This window comes from Sus scrofa, chromosome 10, assembly GCF_000003025.6.
Source record: "Sus scrofa isolate TJ Tabasco breed Duroc chromosome 10, Sscrofa11.1, whole genome shotgun sequence".
NCBI classification, from domain to species: Eukaryota; Metazoa; Chordata; class Mammalia; order Artiodactyla; family Suidae; genus Sus; species Sus scrofa.
The window spans coordinates 3,331,472-3,350,711 of NC_010452.4; the positions used below are offsets into that span (position 1 = coordinate 3,331,472).

The window sequence follows — 19,240 nt, forward strand, 5'->3', positions numbered from 1 at the left end:
GTTTTTATTCTGTAAATAAAATTAAGTTCTCTACTTTGCGCTAAACATTTTGCTAAGGAAATGGGAAGGAATGAGTAATCAGGGTCTATGCTACAATTGTAAAAAAGAAAACATGATACAAAAAACTTAAAATACAATCTAACGCAGGTGTATTAAAACACATCCCATTACAATATCAATGTCATGTAATTCAAATGTCTGAGGTCACACATCCCTGTATGATACAAAAGAATATATTGCGTAGTGGAAGCATACTATTAACAAAGGTAAAATTAACCTCATAAAATGTTCACAATGAAGTTATAATTTGAGTGAAGATGTAAAGAGCGATTGGTTAAGCACTTGCCAGATAAATCTCCTATCTTTAGGTGGTTCTAGTGAGAAAGAGCATCAGATGCAGTGTGCAGAAGCATGGACACTGCAAGGGTGTTCAGAAATCTGTGAGTATTAGCCACTGGAGAATTTAATACATAGGTCTGAGTACTTTATGAAGTTCACATTACAGAAGGCTACCAATTAGCATGGGCAGGTGACAGGCATTCTTTCTAGGTGGGAAATTTGCTTTAACACATTAGCTGCTGTTAATTTGATGTATATTTTGCATACTTTTTCAGTCATCCCCGCAATTACACCTATTACAAATGACTGGCACCTCCAAGGGCAGTTGTAAATAACCAGTACAGAATACACAACCCAATAATGTCCAGATATAGTGCAGGTTAGAGTTGCCGACTCATAAAATTAAAAGGAAGAAAGAGGGTAAGCAAAAATGAATTTGTAGATGGGGCAAGCTCATAGAGAGTTTTATAAGCCTACCATCTGGAGCAATTGATTCCTTGAGCCGGGGTATGGGACTACTAGATTGAATCGTTTGATAGCTCACTTTGGAAATAGTATGAAAGTTGGATAAAAGAGGCTGACATTAGAGTCGGGGGATATCCAGACAAAACATGACAAATATTGTCACGGAAAAGGGGGATAAATAGGAGACATTTTTAAGGAAGAGAATGGACCGACCTTGATGATGGAATGGTTCTTTGGGGAGGTGGGACAACAGAAGTAGTTAGAAAGATGCTGACTTCTAGCTGGGCATCGGGGTTGAAGATAGAGGGTTTACTGACCTAAAATAGTCATGGTAGTTGAAGTAGATGTTGTCTTCTGTTTCATTGTTACCATTTCAGGGAGTTTCAAAGAGAGGATACACGTCTAGCTAATCTCAAGATCCGACCTCATCAATCTCTAGTGCTGTTTAGAGTCAACGCATTTCCTATCCATTTCCCTGTGAGTGAAGACATTTTGCACCGCTTTTGGTGGCAAAATTCTGGATTTGGACAGCTTCTACATGTTTACTTTGTCATCTGAGGCAAGCATCCTAACAACTCTTGGTCTCAGGTTCATCTTTGATAAAGTGAGGATAGTAATATCTATCTATACTAGTTAGGACAAGGTGACTAAGAGAACAAAGAGGCACGAAATACGTAATCAGCAAATACAAGAGAGATTTGTCTTCCTTCACTGAAAGAACCCAAGGCAGTTCGACGTTGGTAGGGGATGGAAAAGAGGATTTTACTGGCATAGGAACATGTGAGTTAACGCCACCTAATTATTCAGGGATCCCGACTTAACGGAGTCTTTGCATTTTCCATGAGTAGCTCCCAGGGTTACTGGGAGTATCAATATCCAGCCCATAAAGGTGAGTGGGGTGTGTGAAGCATCCTTTTCTTCTTAAGATTCTAGATCAGTAGTTCTCTCTTCCATTCCTACTTCAGGAATCTGTTACAAGGTCACACCACACCTGGATGCAAACCTGCTTGGGAAGTAGCACCCTTCCCTGTACAGTTCCTTCCTGGTGGCCCCTCAAAAATGCCATGCTAACTAGAGTCGTTGAGAAAGTTAGGATAATACTTGTGGTTCTCCTAGAACAGTGTCTCGAATGTAGTAAGCGCTCAACAATACGAGGTCGAAGGGAAGTATTTTTGGCAGCAAAGGTCCTTTGCCTGCGATGCTCAGAACTCTCACAGCACATTTTTTTTCCCTCTCTTGAGGTGATTACAATAATGTTTAGGATAAATGAAAGCAGCTTCAAAGGGCTGAGGTCACTAAATCAAGTTAATTAACTCGTTCTTTCACAAGAAGGTGTCAAAAATATTCTGAAGACAGACATTAAGTGAAACAAACTAATACGCCAAAAAGGGGACATGGAGTTTGGCTGGTTTAGACTCCTGATTGCACAAAGGGTAGCTCAAAGACGGGGCAGCACAGCTGGGAAAAAGCACAGAAAGTTTTTTTTTTTATTGTTTTTAAGGAAAAAAATCACACCTGCAGTCAAACAGCTAAAAGATCTGAGCCAACTCTTTTATTTGCTCAGACAAACCTGCACACTAGGAAGATTAAGTAACATGTCTAAACTCAGACAGAAACCTTGACAACAGAAGTGGAATCGGTGTCCGGACAGGCTTCCAGAACTCTTTGCTGAAGATCTGCTTTCTTACCGCACCATTTTCCCATGCTTGGCAACTCCCATGTGTGAGCACAGTCGCTCTGAGATCTGTACTCGGAAATCCAGAAGATAAATCGTGCCTCCCCAGTAGATAGGAAATGTGTAAGGGATTTTTCTCTAAAGAACAGAATTTTGTGCACCATGTCGTTTTAAAATTAGGACTGCCTGTCTGATTCACATGCTTACCCTCATTGTTTACCCGTCATTCGCTCTTGATTTTAGAAGTGTAATGGGCAAATAGAGTTCTCTGTGTTATTCATTCATGTCTGTGGAGTTAATGGAACCACGTCGCTATAAATCCTGTGTGACTTTGGGGAGAAAATGCTAGGGGGACTGAGAAGGAGTGCTAACGAGGCAGCGAAAAACCCTTTTGTTTGCTAACATTATCTACAGTTTAAAAGTCTTCATCATGTCAATTGCATTCTCATTCTTCACCTGAGGCTTGCTGCTCTAAACACAGATGAGCTTATTGTCCTGAGTGTTCAGAAGCTGCACCTGTTCTTTTTTAATGGTATTTAAAAGAACATAATGCTCTAATTATCTACTGCATGAATTACAAGTATCCCCAGAACTGGTAAATAATATAGCACTACAAACGAAAATTACTGTTCAATGCTTATTTGCATGGAGATGACCGAAACTGACTCTCCATGCACTCTTCATCCAGCAGACGATAAAATTACTATTGTTTCATTTCAGAAAGATACTTGTTTTTAATTATTGGCTGAGCTCGATACATCTTAGAATCGGGTTATATATTCTTATCAGTAAAAATAAAAAGAAGGAACAAGTAGGGTTTGTGGTTCTTAGGCTCCTCACACTTCTGTCCCTTATCTGGATCCTTACCTAAAGGATAGTAATAGATTGGTTTGTGTAAATGAGTGTAGCAAATAAAATTGAATCTGATTTATTTTTGACAGAAATTGGAATATGTTAAATGAAAGCCTAGTAAAAATTATATTTGCTTGTCCTCTATAATCGTGGTAGACCTATCCAATCAAATCAGAACTTTCAATTGTTTGTTCCTATGAAACAGTAATCAGACCCATTTAAAAGATTTTTTAAAATATTTCTATTATTGAACTTTTGATTGTGTAATTGGTATTGACATAAAAGCCTTCCTTGATCCAGTGGAAGTCTGGCCTTGATAAATAAAATGACTCAGCAAGGATTTGGCTGCATGTAAAAGTTTTATTCACTATCTCTCTGCCCAACATATATCAGAAAATTGGTTTGCATAGTTTGGTCTTTGTCCCAATTATCTGCTACCATAAGCACAGGTAAAGCCTTTCCAAAAATCATTTGTTAAACTGGTAAAGCCATGGCAAACATCAAATGAGAATTAACACTGGGAACCCGTTTTTTTTTAACAAACAATGTGCATTGAGTGTGGCACTGTATCATGTTTTTGCAGATACAGGCAGAATTCTAAGACATTCAATTCTAGACCAAGTTGGTATTTAAGTTCTATGAAATCAGTACATGATGATAACCTTTATCCATCAGCCAACTCTTGTCCATTTGATATAGACAAATGGATTTATCTATTAGAAGCTTCCAAAAATAGTCTTTGGCAGACAGAATTGAATTATCAGTTATGCAACATGTACTAGTCCCTTGATATCTGTTTGCAGAATAAAGTTATTAAATTACAGAATAATAGGGTTAAAAGCCATTTTAAAGTCCAGGAAAGCAGGAAACAACTTTCTGGGGACTTGACCATATGATTATTCTTTACGTATTTCATCCCGTCTAGGTCACTTGATGGTTACTTCTATGTGTCAGCTTGGCTCTGCTATAGTGCCTCCTTATACCATCAAACAACTTTGAGAGAAACAAAAACAAAATTGTACAGTTTGGGGAGAGTGTGTGTGGCCAGTGTGTTAAAAAGGAAATAAGTCAGCATGTAAACCAAATGTGTATTGATAGAACGTGTGATTGTGTAACTTAGAAAAAGACTGGTATTAGATTTTATAAAAAAGTTTTAAATAACCCAATCTTTTGATACTTTGATACCTGAAATTGAATTATTGACCCCATGTATTTTCATTGGGTATTCTTTACTTAGGCAGCTAAACATAACATGAAATAATGTTATCCTGTTTCAGTAACAAAATTCGAAATAGCTATTCAAATGTATCGCTGCCCTCTTTGTTGAGAAAAGGAAAATAAGTTCATGTAAAATGATTTTAAAAATATATCTGTTTAGATCAAAGTTTATTTGAAAACACTCGTCATGCTGCAAGTTACTGATTTATGCAGATTTGCAGTTTTATTCCATATTGTGTACAAGGCTGAGATTCAAAGAGTTATGACTCATACTTTTAAGAGATAAATGAGTTTCGTCTCTGATCATATTAAATACTTTGTTTTCTTAAAAGCTACATCACCCTCTCAGTGATTACCTTAGTAATTATTTGCTCAGTGTTTGTTTTATGCACTGTCTTCTAAATCCAGTGAAAGTAGATGTGTCTACACTTGAGTTTGCTGAATCCTAGCACCATCTCGCTTATGTGATATGCATTCTAAAAGCCTCAAAGGGGAAGACAGGTCATAAACAATCAACAAATAAATACATAAAATAATTTCGGATAAGATTAAAATTTATGGAGGAAATAAACAGGTGGATTTATATAATTGATTGTAGGGGAGAGTGTCATTTTTTTTTATATCTGGGGATAGATAGGAAAGACCATTTTATTTTATTTACTTTTGCTTTTTTTTTAAGGCTGCACCCACAGCATATGGAAGTTCCCAGGCTAGGGGTCAAATCTGGGCTACAGCTGCCAGCCTACAGCACAGCCACAGCCACAGCAAGGCAGGATCTGAGCCACGTCTGGACCTGTAGTGCAGCTCATGGCAACGTTGGATCTTTAACCCACTGAGCAAGACCAGGGATTGAACCAGCATCCTCATGGACACTAGTCCGGTTCATTACATCTGAACCACAACAGGAGCTCTGAGAGTGCCATTTTACATAGAAGAGGCTCTGAAGGGGTAAAATTTGAGCAAAGGTATGAAGGATGAGAGTTTGGCTGTAGAGATCTGGGGAAAAGAATTAACAAATGCAAAGACCCTGAAAATCTTTTTCAAATTTGAGAACTAAATGATCTAATAATGATGTATCCTGTTTCTTTCAATGGAGAGTAAAGATAAATAAACGATGGTAAGGAGTTCCCTGGTGGCTCCTCAGCTTAAGGATCTGGTATTGTCACTGCTATGGCACGGGTTCTATTCCTGACCTGGGAACTTGCAGCCAAAAAAAAAAATTGTTTTAAATAAAAAGAAATTAACAATGGTAATACCAGATTGTAACTCCTTCAGTAGAGACAGATGGACAGGATAAACCTCCAGTTTATCTAGAAGAGCACAGCAGAGGGCAGTCAGAGCACTCTAGGGTGGAAGGGTGAATGTGGAATTGATTCCCTTTATTATAGCAGCTAGTCCTCAAAATCCATGGCGAACTGATAGAATGTGCAGAAATACAACTTAATACACTCATTTTTTTAAAATCAGTGTTTCTGTGCAATGAATCGGTAAATGGATGATTGTATTTTCAAATTCTTCTTAGACCTATTGCAATCAGCATGAAGTCAGGCAACCATCCCCGTTTTAATCTATTTTTGTCTAATATTCAACAGTAAAATTGGCTGTTAATGTAAATTTTTAAATTTCCCAGTCAAAGCAATCGTATCCATGTTAGGTAGGCTATAAGGTAAGCTGCTGCGAAAAGGAAGCCTTGATTGATTGTTGACATGGGCTTAAAGTAGTTTTCCCTCTGACGTTGAGTAACTGCGTAGGATTTTCAGGGCTGGTGTGACGGCTTCACAATGTTAGAAACCCAGGTTCCTTCAGCTGTTGCTTTGCCATCTTCCACATACAGATCTAATCTTAGGGTACAGGAGGGCGACTTCAACCCTCACTGTAGTGACGCCACTGCAGCATCCCTGATGGAGAAGTGGAAAAGTGTCCACGCTTCTTTCCTTTGAAGGCATGACACCAAGTTGAATATATCATCCCAGTTACAACCCAGAGACCAAAGCTTCTTCTGAGATCACTTTAGCTGCAAGAAAGGTTGGGAAAGGTAGCCTTTGGCTGAGTGATTATGTGCTCAGCGGAAAAGCTGATTACTATGCAAAGCAAGACAGGATGAATATTAAGAAATAAGTTGTAGTGTCTGCCATCCCATCCCATTGTGATTTTAATTTCCAAGTGTTAGATTCATTTCTGGAAATGCAGCAAATTTCTTAAGATAGAATCAAGTGAGCTGCACAGAAAATCAATTACATATTCTGAATAGCTCTCTCATTCTCACGCTTTATTCCTTCATCATGAGCAACAAAGACCTCGTGTTAAAAATTGTTCACATGTAGTGTACAACATATTCTAAAGAGATGTTAAAACCTGTGTATATTTCTATATCGTGTTATGTACGTTTGGATATATATGTAGATGTTGCTTTTACTTTTTTAATGTACTTGACTGTGGAGCTCTTTATTCTATTTTATTTTTTAATGCTTTAGAACAGCGTGGCCTTTATTCATCCGAAAGGACCCTAGTTAGGAGTTGGAATACTTAGGTTTGAGGTCTTGTTCTGCTGCTAATTATCGGTGCGACCTTGGGAAATTATCCGTACCAATCCAGTTTCAGTTTCCTCATCTGCCAAGTGACGGTGCTGGACAAGGTGATCTCGAGCGCCTATCTGGCTCTAATTTCCGTGATTCTCTGACTCATGGTACACTGTGCATGCTGATCTAATTAATTTCCTTAGTCACCTTCACGACGCTCAATAGAATATATTTTCTCATGATGTTCAATAGGTTGCTTCGTATTGCTGTAAAGATTTCAGTTAAATATAAACACAAATTTTGGCTTTCCTGAAAGGCACAGTGTTGAATTTATGATAAGGTACCCTAATTACCTGGGACTGCTACCTATTCTCTCTTTTATTTGTTCTTCTCACATCAGTTTTGCACATCTCTGCCTCCTCCGACATGCTATAGAACGGTGTCAAGTTAATTTTTATACCCACAGTGTTACAGGCAATGCGTCATGTTCCAAACCACTTCTTAAAGGCAGAGCAGAAACCAACGAGCCTTCTAAAATAGTTTTTAAACTGTTTAAATTGGAATGATTTCTTTAATCTCACCATGCATCCTTCTCATGTATCATGTTGATATTTTCGTTGTAAATAATTATTTCCAAAGAAGCTTCTCTAGGTTGTGCGTTTTGTCGGGCTCGAAGAACAAAAAAATATTGCAATCAGTCCTCAAAAGCTTAGCACCATTAGGGGCTCAGTAGGACAGAGACTGCATTTAAGTTTGGAGATCTTTTAAATAACTTCAGAAGGATCAAGGGGGTAGGGGAGCTGAAGAGAGCCTAGAGAATCTCTACCAGGTTTGTCTATAATATAAGAGTGGGGCTTTACACAGTTTGATGCAGCTAACTAAATAAGGTAATTTAAACAAAGATGTGGAAGTAAGCCTATTTAGCTAATAATTTGGAGGGAGTGTCTAGAGACGAAGAGTGAAATGCAAAACTCAGGCAGTGCATGTGAAGGGATGCAAGGGCAGGGAATGCTGCACTGGGAGCTTTGCACTGGGAACTCAGTTGTTTGTCTCTCCTGCTGAGTCTTATGGATGTTCATTTAGGAGTCGATTTTCTAAAGTTTTTTTAAACATAATTTAATTAATAGATGCAGTGGCATGATGGGTAGGGCTAAGAGATATTGACAAAGATGAAAGAATAAAATTTAGTTAGTAAGTGGATAGGGAGGCAAGTGTTGAGAAATGTGCAGGATTCTGAGATTTTACCCTACTTGCGAGCTCATTTGTGAGTCTGTTACCTTCCTTGGATGTTGACAAAAGACACCAGACTCCTGAGTCAGAGACAGAGGACCTTCTTATTCACTGCACAGCAAAGCAAGGGATACATTGGTGTATTTTGCATCAGTTCCCCTTGACTCCAGGGCCCACAGGGATAAAGTGATGGGTTCGGATAGATGTTTCACATATGGTGGGGTTGCCTCATAGCTAAGAAACCTGGTACCAAGGGCCTTTTAGGAAAAAGTCAAGTATTAGAGTAATGAATAATCTAGTTCCCTCCCCTGGGAGCTGTACAGTCACCTCGGAGTCACCATCAGGCTGTGGTTGCCTGGACCTACTTGGCTGCCTATGTGATAAGCCACAGAAACTATTCAGTGTCAGGAGGCAGATAAAGCTTGCCATCTGACACACTCAGAAAAGATGTGCTGGGAATTTCTGGGTTCATGGTGACTTGTGTTCCAACAAAAGGAGAATTCAAAATTAATCTTCATATTTCCTGCACTAGACTCTTAGCTTCTGCAGGGCATGGGCTCAGGTCTACTCATCTTCCAAATCTCCGTGGCTGGCACACACAAAGCACTATCTATCTATATCTCTATCTCTATCTGTATTAGTTCCCTAAAGCTGCTGTAACAAATTACCACAAACTGGGTGGCAAAAAAAAAAAAAAAAAGGATTTATTCCTACAACCGTTTGGAGGCTAGAAATCCCAACTGAAGGTACCGACAAAGACAAGCTCCCTTTGAAAGCTCTCGGGGAAGAATCGCTCCTTGACCCTTGCTACCTTCTGACGGTTACCAACAATTCTGGATATTCCTTGGCCTGTAGCGGCAACACTCCAATCAGTGCCTCTATGATCACATGATCTTCTTCCCTCTGTGAGTCTGTGTCTCCTCTGTGAGTCTGTGTCTGTGGCACCGCCGCTTCTCTAAGGTCCCCAGAGTTTGGATACAGAGCCGCCCCTAATCCAGCATGAACTCATCTGAGCTGAATTCATTATGTCTACAAAGACCTTATTTGCCAATAAGGTCACCTTCGGAGGTTTGCATGGACATGAATTTAGGGGGGAAATATGTAGCCCAAATATACATAGGAATGATATAACCTCTATATCAATATCTAGCTAGGGACTATATGACTGAATCCATACGTGAATTAACGAATAAGCGAATGAATGAATTCAAGACCATGTAATGTCTTCAGTGTACGAATGAACAATGGATCCAATGGCAGCAAAACAATATTTTTTAAAGATAGAAGAATTGCGGTTAGTAGATGCAAACTATGGCATTTAGAGTAAATAGGCAATGAGATCCTGCTGTGTAGCAAAGGGAAATAGATCCAGTCACTTGTGACAGAACATGATGGAAGATAATGTGAGAAAAAGAATGTATGTATGTATTGGGAATTACTGTCGTGGCTCAGTGGTAATGAATGAAACTACTAGCCATGAGAACGTGGGTTTGCTCCCTGGCCTCGCTCAGTGGGTTAAATGATCCCAATTTGCCATGAGCTGTGGTGTAGGCCACAGATGTGGCTTGGATCCCGTGTTGCTGTGGCTGTGGCCTAGGCCAGCAGCTGTAGCTACAATTCGATCCCTATCCTAGGAACTTCCATATGCCATGGATGTGGCCCTAAAAAGCAAAAAAAAAAAAAAGTACGCATTTGTATAACTGGGTCACTTTGCTCTACAGCAGAAATTGACTGAACACTGTAAATCAACTATAATTTTAAAAAATTTAAAAAGTTAAAAAGTAAACAATGGGAACTTTCAATACTAGACATGAATTTAAGTTGATAGTGAGACGTAGGTGAAAAGAACCCATAGGGAGTTGGAGAAAAGTTGAGCATTGACCTTCCATTGCTTACTGTGCTGTGTGTTATTCTTATAATAATATATTTTTTCCCTCCACTTACCCATATTATATTCGTCCTGCAATCCTTGGCTCACATAAGATCTCTTTTGTGTTTGTCTTTTTTTCTGTCCTCATAGTTTGTATTTTTATAACTTCTACCATACTTTTTAGCATAACCCATAATTTGCTTTTTTATTCACACTTATTAACATTCTACATTATGCATTATATATGTTTATGCATTTCTAGTGTAATAGGCACTTGGAATTCACAAAATATTCTATTTATTTTTTAATCCTCCCTTGCCCACTTTCCCTACATAATGTTATCTAAAATGATGCTAGACACATAATTAGAACTTAAGTACTTACTGGCTAAACTTTTACATTTATGCTTATGCAAGTTTTCCATAAGTAAACCAATTCAGATTTGTCTGCATTTTAACATATTTTGAAGCAGGATAATAAGGTAATAAAATGTTAGCATTTATTTATAGAAATATTATTTCCTTTCATAAACACATGCATGCAAAGACACATTTCTATTGCATTATCTTTGCAAATTGGTTTGAAGTAGCATTGGATATTCATCCAACTTTGCTTGTTAATACTTCATGGTCTCTTTGCTTTTCAGTTCCCTTAATAAGTGCTTTATCCTTTTAATTGTACAAATTTCTTTGTGCTGTGCTTTTAGCTCTACCATGCTATAGTCTGTTTTATCTCAGCTTTTATCTCTACTATTAATATGCCATTCTCATTCTCTTCAGATCCTCAATGAACCAAAAATTTTATTGTATTCTAGAAGACTATACAGTCTGCCTTTAACAGAGGACATGGCAGCTCCATCCCCAAACAGTGTGTGTCAGATTCAGAAGGAGGTTGTCTCTCAAGACTTTTTCTTTTTCTTTTTTTTTTTCTTAGGGCCACACCTATGGCATATGGGAGTTCCTAGGCTAGGGGTTGAATCAGAGCTATAGCTGCTGGCCTATACCACAGCCACAGCAACACGAAATCCAAGCTGCATCTGCGACCTACACCACCACTCACCATAATGTGGGGATCCCCAACCCACTGAGTGGGGCCAGGGATCGAACCCCCATTCTCTGGATACTAATCAGATTCGCTTCTGCTGCGCCACAATGGGAAACCCCAAAAACTTTTTTTTTTTCAGATTTGCAAATTTGCTTGCTCTCATAATTATGTAAATTTATTTCATGGCCTTTTCATCTTGGTTGACCACATCTTGTGTTAAATTAAATAGCCTATAGTTTGCATTTTCCCTAGTTTAATTTCAATTCTGTATAATAGGTCATAGTTTAGTGTTTTGTTTTGTTTTAGTTTTGGTCTGTAGACCTAGAAATGCACTATCTGTGGGCTCTGTAGGTACAAAATTCAAAAACATTATTTTCAAAAGGTATTTTCATTTCTGTACAGTCATTTGTAGGCAAATTCTGCACTTAATAAAATCTAGGTTTGTAAAATTTTATTTATGTTTGCCATTATAAGGAAACATTAATTATAATGACAGTACTTATATGTCCTAGTTGATAAACTTACCAAAAGTGTTTCCTTTTTTATATGCTTGTATTTTCTAATACACCTATCCCATGTAAAAAAATATTTTTGATTCTTTTTTATTCATTGGTAAAATTTTATTATCAAATACTTCATTGTGTATCACCACAATGCAATAAGGTTGAAACAAAGGAAAAATAACACTGAAGGCGGATGAGGACGAACGGGGCTTTTCAGAATTCTGTATTGTTAGAATTCAGACTCACTAGCTTCTTATCACTAGGCCTTTGGGTTTTTTTTTTAAAATATACCTTTTGTAATGAGCAGGGAGAAAGCAGTTAACCTCCTTTCGCTAACGGATAAAACAAATTAAAAAAGAAAAATATCTCTAACAATTTGAAGGCAAGTGATAAGGACACGCAACCATGAAATGGTCACTTCCTGTATTCGAAGGCATATGAAATGGTCACTTCCTGTATTCGAAGGTGTATGAAATGGTCACTTCCTGTATTCGAAGGCGTATGAAATGGTCACTTCCTGTATTTGAAGGGGTAGGGAAGGAAGACACTTTCCTCTGCCTCTTCTGGTTCTTCTGGCTGGTCTGAGAATTAAACTGACATGAGACAGATGAGCAGGAGAAAATCAAATAAAAATGGAATAGCCTATATCCATGGGAGAGACCCGGGAAATGTGACTGACTTGCCAGAATGACCGAGACTGTCACCTTCAATATGTTCAGCTAAAGACCCAAGAGGATCACGGGGATGGTAGTTTGGCCCTTCAAAGGGGAGGAAGGCGATGGCCCCAAGGACAGGAAGCAGAAGGAGGGTAAATGAATGTTTGCTGGGCCACGAGGAGACAGTGGAAGCAGAGTAGACCCAGATCGCCAGGGCTGCTGGAGATCCCCCAGCAGACATAGGCCATATTCTTGGCACCTCCCTCTGGGTTACAGCTCTATTCTGGGAACGGGCCCATTATATGAATTCTTCTGGACAATACTGTGCAACAAAGTTTCTTTTGGCATCTTTTTCAGTCTTGTTTTCAGCTCAAAATAATCCCCATGCCCAAGAAAAATATTGGGATAGCAAATTTTGCTCCACGACAGTGGAGTCACAAATAGACTCATTGGTTTATTGAAAAATAATAAAGCAAAGGCAGCCACTCTCTGAGGATCAGTAGATACGGATGGCACTGGTCCTGACCACCCAGTACTGAGGAGTGGGCTACAGGGAGACACCAGGTGAGTGGTCCATCAGCAGTGCAACAGTTCTCCATCTTAAATGCTATGAACTCCAAACCCTTGAGCTTCCATTTAGAAATATTTATTACACAAAAAGAGGTTTGTAAGGCACTAAGCAACCAATAAGCCACAGTTAAATCTCATCTTTGATGCCCTCCAAGTCCTTCCCATAATTTTGCCGAATAACAGGTCTTAACAAAGCACGTGGCACTTACCTGAAATACAGACAACTGTATTCAGTGTCAGTGAACTTTTGGGATAATTAATGGTTAAAAAAAAATAGGGGAGATTAAAAAAAAAAATATGTCATCCAGTGTAACATCTTAAAATTTAGAAAGTGTCAAGAAGTACTGACGTGTCTTAAAAGACGGAAACACTTATATTCACTCTTGTGATGGTGGCACAGACATGAACCTAACTGACATTTGACATTTTCTGTTTAGCTACCAGCCCGGAAATAGCGAGTATCCTCTGTTTCTCCTCTTATGTCAAACATGCTTTCACCAGATGCTAAGAGTGCAGGTTTTCACTGCTGTTTTCCATGTAGAAACAGAGACAGGTGTAGAAACAAAGGCAAACAAAGGCCATGCAATGACCTGTTGTAAGCAGCTTTGGAATGATGACTGTGTCGGGGGTGGGGGACCCTCAATGTAACAAGTGTTTCTTGAACGAACAAATGAGTGAATAATTTAGATTTTCTTTGTCTACTGAAAAAATGTCTTCAGTACTATCCTTACTCACCTCTTTTATATAGAGATAAGCCTTTTGAAATTGATGGATGTTTTAATTACTTGAAGAGAATGCCATTACCTTTTACTGTCTTTAGAAAGAAGATAGTTTTATGGAAATGTAGGATTAAGTAGTGCATAAGACTATCATACCGCCTGTTTAAATCCCAGTTTGGCCGTTTCCGTGTTCATGTTCAAAATTGCTCTGCTCCTTACTGTAATTCACGTTCCTCATCTGCAAAATAGAGAAGATATTAGTACCTCTCTCAGGCTCAGGTGGTGTCTTAAATGCGTTACTAACGGTGAAGTGTTTAGAAAAGCACCTGGAACATAGAAAGCGGTCAGTGTTAGCCACAGTGGCAAAATTAAGTCTTCGTAAAAAAGGCTTATTTATTACAAGATTAAAATATAAACACCCACTAACGATACTAATCAATAACCGTGTTTACACACAGAGTAATGATTTGAAGGCTAAACTTCAAGGAAAACTTAGAATTAGTTTGTAGTGAAGCTGGGACTATAACCCAGTATTTCCTATTCTAATAGGACCTTCTTGGGATGATATTTCCATGTTTAGCTCATTCGGATCACAGGCTGTTTTTTTCCTGGATGCAAGGGACTATATTTATAACAAAAGGCTTATGAGCAGTGGAAGAGTCCATTTTGAACAGGGGTTCCTCCTGTAATTTTAGTCATCAATCTACTTGTAAGGTTGTGCTGTATGGAGTAGACACCCTCTGGCTCAATCCCCAATCTGCAGCTCACTCATTCCATGTGACCTTAGGAAACTCGCTCGGCCTCTCTGAGTCTCAGTTATCTGCTCTGTGAGAACCCTGTGCTAATAACACTGAGCTTGGAGCAGTGAGGCTTCTATGACTGTGTTAGGTAAAGTGCCTAAACAGCTGCTTGATAAATGTCACATCTCGGTCCCTTCCTGCTTAGAGGCCACATGAAGGCCGTCTGTGAAGGGCCGTGTCTATTGTAAACCCATTTCTTCACCTTGTCCCTGTTGTATTTTTTACTGTATAAAAATTTTACTTTTATTTGTACAAGAGGAAATAGCAGGCTGTGGTTAGACACAATGACTCGGTTTTTGGCTTAATTACACAGTACAGGCCATTTCTTTATGAATTTTTTTTTAGTAGACCACAGAGCTTGGGTTGAAATCTGAGCTTTCAATACCGTGTGTGTTTGTGTATGTCTGTGTGAATGTGTGTGTGTATGATGTGTGTTTAGGATTGGAGGGCAGAATATTAATTTAAATATAAAAGTAGTGAATATTCAGCATTGTTTATGAAATCCATATCCTCTGCCCCAAAGCACAATGTACTTGATCTAATCATATTTTTTTGATGTCAACTTTTGTCCACAGGCAATTAATTAGGGGTAAATGAAGTTAAATACCACCATGCAGAATTTATCACTCAAATCCATAATCCAGAGAGTAAAAAAAAAAACTTGGCCTTATTTCAAAAAACAACAACAACAACAAAAAACCTATGATATGGGAAGAAACAAAGAAACACTGAAAAAGACTGAAGGGACATAACTACCTAATGAAATAGCAGAACTTTTTTGGATCCTGATTTTTAAGGATTAAAAATAATTCTTTTCAGACTTTCAGGGAAATTGGAATGTGGTTTGAGTATGAGTCACCATCAGTGAATTATGATTAATTTTGTTATGAGACAATGGCAGTCGTGATTATGTAAGTTAATAGTCTTCTAACATTTTAATTTGGGGGATGCATATAGAATTGCACACAAAATATTTGCATGAAATAACACGTGGTCTGAGATTTGCTTTAAAACCTTCCAAACTACCCCCCAAAATTGGAAGGGAGTAGATAAAACATGTAAAACAAAATATTGGTAGCTGTCGATGCTGGCTAATGAATACCTGAAACCTCAGGGGAAATCTCTATTATCTGTGTGCATTTGAAAATATCATGTTGAAAAAGTTGTTAAAGATTAACAGACATTGAATGTAGGCTCCTTAATATTGGCTCTAATGTCCTTTCAGCCTTTCAGTGATTACTTGCAGAGGAGTAACTCAATACTCATTAAATTGCATGTATTGTGTGCACATTTTAGTGTATACTACCCAAGACTTTTGTCAAAATTTGTTAAGCAAAAATGTGTGAAGATTGATACTACATCTCTAAAACCTTTAACGAGGTGTTTCTTCCTAGAGTAATTTCTCCTGAATAACACTGAGTCAGTGGCCATGTGGAACAACTGGATTACAAAAGGATTTAGTCCTTTTAGTTTCCTGTTCTGCAAAAGCTTTATGTTGAGAAGGTGAAGTATATTTTGCACAGCGTAGTGGTTTAAAGACCAAAGAGTGGCAACTGCTACCTTCTCTTCGACTCTAACGTGATCTAAAGAAGTAATCATCTTTTTAAGCTGGAGAAAGGATTATGGTGTCCTTATACCCAAACCACTCTTTTTTACAGTCGTGTAGAAAAACCTGTACAGGAATCTGTAAAGAAAGGTCAAGAAACACAAGACATACAAATTCACTGAGCAAGGAGAGCGTAACAGCATCAAAAGCATTTCATATGCAAGTAACCAAATATTTTATGGCTTCAACCCATCCCTTCAATGTCTCTTCAGGTAACCATTCCGTGAATAAATACACGTTTATCTCACTCAATCTTTGAATCAGAAAATCTATTAAGAAATGTAATGGAAATGTGTTCATTTGCAGTTGGTTAGCCCCTTTAGGATGTTAAAACACCAACCACTGACATGGCAAGAAGCCTTGAGGACACCTACCCCACGGTGGGTATCCCGTTCTCTGTAGTCATGCTTCTCTGAATTTAATTTGTCCTACAAATAGCAGAAAGGACAGCAGGTGTTTTTGTCTAACCCCATTGGTTATGATTAGAGATATTACAAAACTATGAAAATTAATGTTGACATACCACTTGGAAAGCTAATTTTCCTGTGTGTGCAACACGCCACAGCATATCTGAAACTGTGTATTCTCACTTGTTGGAGTTTCGGGTTCTGAAATCCGAAGTTGTCTACTTCAATCAGTTTTCATCGATTAATGGTAGCTTGTAACTGTATTTGTGAAAGGCAGATACGTTCAATTAGTATGTGTTCGGAGCAACATGACATTTACTCTGAGGAGAAATTCCAGGCTGTCAGACTATTGTAACATAGCATCACGTAGATACAAATTACCAGTAAAAGCAGTCCTGGATGCAGCTTTAGGAAACACCTTCATTTTCCCTCTGATTTTGTACCACACAGGAGACAATGAGGGATGATTACCCTTTGTGGTAGGAATGAAAAGACTAGGAACAGAGTGAATGGATTAGCAAAGATGGACCACAAAACTCTCTAATGACTTTTCCTGTCAAGTTTGTGCTCTTTCTCAGAGGATTCCTTGGAGAAACATATCCATGGTTGAAATCTTATTTTCCTGCTGCTGTGTCTGAAAACCAAATGGAAAGCTACCTACGATACAGAAAATCAATTTCGTCCTTATATTTTATGTATAATCCGAGCTATTAAAATCGTTTTAGGAGTTCCCGTCGTGGCGCAGTGGTTAACGAATGTGACTAGGAACCATGAGGTTGTGGGTTCGATCCCTGGCCTTGCTCTATGGGTTGGGGATCCGGCATTACTGTGAGCTGTGGTGTAGGTCACAGACGCGGCTCAGATCCCGTGTTGCTGTAGCTGTGGTGTAGGCCAGCAGCAACGGCTCCGATTAGACCCCTAGCCTGGGAACCTCCACATGCCGCGGGAGTGGCCCTAGAAAAAGGCAAAAAGACCAAAAAAAAAAAAAATATATATATATATATATATATATATAATTTTAAATTAAATGCTAAAGCTCGTATAAGAAATTATCCTTTCACTGGGACCATTCAGGGCTTCTCTCTGTCCCCACATCACTGACCGTTAGGCGTGGGAAATCTTAACTCATCATTAATTGTTTAACCCTGATTTCTGTTGCTAATATCACGTAAGAGCATAGACATTTCTCTCCCACATTCTTCTTTAAGAAATTGTGGACAATAATGAACTCCAATATGGACGACAGAGCAAGAGATTTTTCAATATTGAATGTGAGTGATACTCATTTGCTTTTCATGGGAAGGGCGGCTGGATGCTAGCCAGACCATGTTATGAGAAGCTGGGATCTAGAAATAGTTGCCAATTTGTGGGGGAGAAACATCTTCAAGGATGGCACAACTCTTTGCTCTTCACATTTGCTTTATTCTAAACTTTCCCCTAACTAAAATTTGTATTCCAAATACCCCAGTGCTTAACAGTAAATACATAGATAAGGTGGAGCTCTGATCTTTGAAATACAAACCCTAGAGTGAGAAACGGTGGGAAATAATTTTCAAGAAAAAGTGTTTCTACTTTGCTGAGAGGTGGACTCTGGCTAAGAGAACTTTCTGTAAACTGAACACAGGCAAACTGAGCAGCTTGTACTCATTTGTGTCTACTACATATCCCTCTCCCTTTATAAATTTCCTAAAAGAATTCATTCATCCTTCAACGTAGTTTATTGCAGGCATACCACCAGCTAGAGAGTTTTTCTGGGAATATAACCATATACCAGGGAGATGAAAATTCTTAGCTTCACTGAAGTTAACATCCTGGTGAAGAGAGGCATTTAAATAAAAGAAATATGAGAGAGACAAGAAAAAAAGAGGAGAGAAAGGTGATAGAGAAGGCTGGGAGGGGGGCAGTAATTTAAATAGGTTGTCCATGAAAAGATCCCATGATGAAAATAATGCGTTAACAGATTAGAAGATCAGGAGGAAGCCGTGCACACATTTGATCAGGGGAGTTCCAGGAGAAGGAACCAGCACATGTAAATGCCAGAGAGAGAAGCAAAGGTGTGCAGTGTGAGACGAGAAGGGGAAAGGAGTCATGGAGGAAGAGGGAAAAAATAATGGGGAGAGTGGTTGCCGACATCCTAGAGGTCCCTCTAAGGATCCCCCATCCCCTGCTTAAGAGAGGACTGGAAGGTCTTGATCTGAGAAACAATATGATCCTACATACACACACACAGTGTGGCAACCTTATTGCTAAAATATATGTAGAGGAGTTCTCACTGCGACACAGTGGGATCAGTGGTGTCTGAGCAGTTTCAGGAGACAGGCTCAATTCCCAGCTCCCCCGCACAGTAGGTTAAAGGATCTGGCATTGCTGCGGCTGCAGCACAGGGCACAACTGAGTCTAGGATCAGACCCCTGGCCCAGGAACTCCATATGCTGTGAGGCAGCCAAAAACAAAGTTTTGTGAAGAACGTAAGATGATCATTTCACTTTGGATGACACATACTACTCGGCAGTTATCAACAGACAGTTGATACTTACTACAACCTAATGCATAAGTGCGAAATGTTTAGGGTATTATTTAAGTACTATTACTAAAAACAGAATTATTGAGTCTCTGGGTAGAAAGTAGAAAGTTCAAGCTGGAAGGAAACTTAAAAATAGTCTAGTAAACCTAGCTTGACTTTGTAAATGCCAAAAAGAAATTAAAAATGCACAGATTAGACAATGATATCCTCCAATCATGTTGCTTTTAGGTCCCCAAACCAGAG

General features: G+C 38.7%; 1 protein-coding gene and 1 long non-coding RNA gene across 5 annotated transcripts in view; one reads left to right on the forward strand and one right to left on the reverse strand.

Annotated features, from left to right (window-relative positions):
* BRINP3 (BMP/retinoic acid inducible neural specific 3) overlaps positions 1-19,240 on the forward strand; it is a 404,393-nt gene that overhangs the window by 368,235 nt on the left and 16,918 nt on the right. The gene's annotated exons all lie outside the window — the stretch shown is intronic.
* On the reverse strand, positions 12,001-16,676 carry LOC110255624. Of its 2 annotated transcripts, XR_002336180.1 has the most exons (3): positions 16,590-16,676; positions 13,817-13,898; positions 12,001-12,308 (listed from the first exon to the last, which is right to left on the reverse strand). It is a non-coding gene; the product is annotated as an uncharacterized LOC110255624 (long non-coding RNA). The 2 variants fall into 2 exon arrangements; XR_002336179.1 differs by having other exon boundaries at positions 13,817-16,641.